We start from the raw sequence: 4,394 nt of genomic DNA on the forward strand, positions 1-4,394 counted from the left end.
GAGTATTGTTAAATTACCTCCAATGAAATGAATTACTATATCTAATCTATCAAGTTTAGTTTTTAACTCCCTCCCCCCTATTCTATCATACTAATCTGATAATTAATTTTGTATCATTAGGGGGGTTTGAGGAGATCATAGTATTTTTACGGCTGAATTCACGAGTCGACCTAAGCCAAACCACCATTAAAAACCTAGAAGCACTGGACGGCCGTTTCGTCGTAGTATGGGTCTCCTCAACAGTGAGCATCCACAATCCCACACATGGAACTCAAACACAGGACATTCGGTCTCTCGCGCATACACTTAACCTCTAGACCACTGACCCGGCATCCAACGGTGTTAATGTGTAACTTCAATCAGTCACTTTTTTTCTAGTGTATAATAATTATTCATCGATTTAAGCAATGAGACGGTTGGAGTTAAGACACTTACTGATCAACAAATGGCGATATAAGATGTTCAGCTGTATTCAACTATAAACAATTATGAAATGATAGTATAACAGCATCTACCTATCGGGGTAATTAATCACAATACAAACATCCATTTGAATGTTTCAAATTTTCCGTCAAAAATATAGAAAATATGTCCATAACTATTTACTTTAATAGTGAAATGATCCACAATGAAACATTCAATTTATCGGTAGCAGACAGAAACTAAAATCCAAAATGTGAATGTCAACTCAATTACCCTTTAAAGGATGATATGATTATCATTATGATTGGATGACTTAGGCAAGATAGATTATGTAAGTGCCCTGTTAATTGTCATCTGATTGTCTCTACCTTCTTATGTGATTCCTACTATGTTGAAATTATATAAGGCTTATAACAGTTATCGATTATTGTTTGTCCTTATATTTCATCAAATGACAAAAGTCGATAAATATGTGAAATTGTATTATTCTTATTATTACATCCGAACGAAGAATAAATGAATGGTAATTGCTAGGAATTATTTATGGACTATTATTATATATATTGCTATTGGATAACTTTTAAGCAACCAGATTATATATATATTCGTATTCCTTTTATCATAAGCTTTCATTTGACCAATCGGCTACTGTTATACGATTTACCATTCTTAACTTATTCCCAATCTGTCAGTTACAGTCTCGTGTACTGATCTATCAACAAATATATCGAGTCCAATTGAACTTTTTTGTATGATAACTTCTTTTTTTACTGATTAGTTAGTTGGTAGTCTTTTAAATTGTAAATCATCTTATCATTTCAACTGTTGCTAATGACAACTGATTTCTGACTAGTAACTTACAGCTGTTAAACAATTTTCACTGTATTTTTTTCTTTTGATTTATATTATTGTAGATATACATGTGTCCGGTTATACTCTGTTGTTTGGTAATTAAATGCAATATCTGTTCAAATTACTCGATTCAAAAAAAGAACTCTTAATTAACAAGAAGATACATGGAGGGAATACGCAAAAGTCTATCGCATTTACATGTTTTTTTACAGTAGATTCTATGTATATATTTGTGTGTTGTAAACTTGTACTCACTAATAAATTACATCCGAACAAGCATATCAACTAGTGACATTGGGTTTTTTTCAATTTACTCATTATTTACTTATTTCACTCCCCTCCTACTTTTTATTGTTTTTTGATAATAGAATTCCACAATTTCAGTAGTTTACTCAGCGTACTTATTCTATTTTGTTTTGTTCCAACGCATAGGAGGATTAATAATATGTATGTTTTCTAAATACTACTGAAGTATATATTGCTTGTAAAGCGATATCAATAATAGAAGTAATAGTATCGAGAGAAACAGTGAACTATGCGTTCTTCTTTGTCGTACAGTCTTTTTCTTTGTATTGATGATTACGTATAGTTTTTTTTAATAATCATATGCAATATTCCAAGTCTTTTATTTGCTTTCCTCTACACAATCATACATATTAATAAATAATTCAGGATATAGGAACCTTCATTTGCTGTATTGTGTGTGCAAGTACAACAACGCATACTCATTGTGATCAGTTATTTTTTCTCAACTTTGTTATTTTGTGTTTTTTCCCTGCATATTTTGTTCATTGTTTGTATTTCTTTTGTTTTCATACTGACAATCGCGTGTTGTTTTGTTTCTTTACATCTTTTTCGGCTGCCATGTTTTACATCTTTATGATTAATAACATACGATGAGGTAACAATGACGAACAATATGTGTTTGTTCTTAAAACGTTCTAGAAAGCAAAATCAAAAATACAGTGGTATGATAACCAACAATGTCACCGTTAATTCATGATATATTCATCAATATTGTATCATGTACTGATTTGTTTATTCCTTTTTTTAATTTTTTATTGCTATCATTATTGTCGGAAAGAATGATGCGACTTTGTTGTATTATTTTTCTGCTCCCTGAATGCTAATCTGATTATTGCATTTCTATAGGTCTACTTTGCAGTAACAACAACACTGCCTTCTCTCATCTCTGCATAGTCTAGACTTTTAACTACACTCACAATGTGACAACACTTTTTTCAATTGGTACAAAACTTGTATTGTTATTTAAAAATCAAACATGAAATATCGTTAACACTACAGTTATTATTCTCTTAGCTACTTTTATTACTAAGTGTTTTAAACAAATATTCAAATTACTACTTGAATAAATCCTCAATGTTTTTCTTTTGTGCCTTATGATGGTAATGTAATGGATAATTCCAGTTGAGAAAGTTTTGTCATATTGTCTGGAACACATATTCCCTTAGTTTCTACCATACCAGGCAGGTCGGTTGGAGAACAGTAAGACTGCAAGGAGGAACTTGAGATCTGAGCGCGAAATCGTCCCGCTGACTATAAGAGGGATGTGAAAGCAATTAGGTTTTTTCTCCAGAAAATCATCATCTGCAGCGATTCCACCTCACAACGGAAGGAGTTAGACAAGGTCGATCCTAAAAATCCCACACCTTACCTTACCCCACGGATCTCCGGTGGTAAGGCCTTTTGAAATTTGGAGATAACACACTCAAAACTTCCTATAAAAAGGCAGTTGACGTATTCACTTGCCTTTTCGTTGTCTGTACCTACGCTCTCGCTAATTGCAGCTCAGATGAAGTTAAAGATGAGTTTTATATTAAACTATCCAATCTCCAAAATGTCCAATGCTCTGTTGTAGTAATAGTGGTAGGTGATTTTAATGCTCAAGTAGGTAGGTTAAATCAATACGCAATGTACTTAGACTGATCTTACGATTTTGCAGCTCAGCGAACCGATAATGATGACCGTCTTTTGCAACTTCGCTTAGATAAACATATGAAGAAACATAGTCTAATATGGTTATCTCCACAATCAACTCATTGATGGACTCAAATAAACCACTTTGCTATCAGCCATAGTTGGAGAGGCTCGACCGAAGACTGCTGCTCATTCTGAAGCACATGTTTGGACTCGAATCATGCTCTAGTACGAGCATGTGTCTTGCTGGACGTAGAAAAGCCGCAGGAAGTAAACCATTTAAAGTTCGACTTTATAATGAAAAAGTTAGGAATATATTTCAGAAACAATTTAGAATGAGCTAGTCAACCATACATATGATCCCCATAGTGAGGTAGCTTGGTATAATATCCAAAAAGCTAATGAGAACAGCAGTGATATCTACTAGCTACTTAAACTGAAAGGTTAAGAAAAATCTGGATTTCAGCAACACTTACAGAACTAATGGCACTCAAAAACTCACCCCATCTTGCTCCGAACACGATGAAGAGCGCAGGCATCTTAAACATAATATGTTAAAGAGACTACTCAGTCATCATGTGCCGTGGTAGGTAGCGAAAGCAAGACAGATGGAAAAAGCAATAGTGATAAGTGATAGTAGACAACTGTTCTATTCATAGCCGCATAAAATGATCTTCCAAAATAGCACTTTTTCTTATAAGTGCGTTATTATTACATTTTCATATTAGGTTTTTTGTGGATATTATAGTAATTTCAATGGTTGAGCTTCAGTTGACTCATGATCTCAACCATTATTGATATTACATTTTCATCGGAATTAACAAGCGTGTTATCGATAATCAACATGTTCTTTTGAACTATGAAGCATAATACCACATTTGCTCGTCCATTCACTTTGGTCTGACCTTTTAGTTATATATTAACTGTTTCTCTATTTACGTTAGGTAATTTTAAGACTTCTTATGCATGAACATCACCCTAGGCAGGCCTACATTTTGGATTAGTTAATGGCTTGATATTTGAAACACATTTGCATACTGTTCTTAAAATACCAGTCTCTATTCAATACATATTAACATCTTTTAAACATTCATTATTTTCATGAAACTGTTACTAAACACCATCTTCGATTATTTTGTTCCTTCTGTCTCTATTTAGTTAGCCAAAAATTAGTTATCACG

The sequence above is a fragment of the Schistosoma haematobium genome, chromosome ZW (genome assembly GCF_000699445.3).
Source record: "Schistosoma haematobium chromosome ZW, whole genome shotgun sequence".
NCBI classification, from domain to species: domain Eukaryota; kingdom Metazoa; phylum Platyhelminthes; class Trematoda; order Strigeidida; family Schistosomatidae; genus Schistosoma; species Schistosoma haematobium.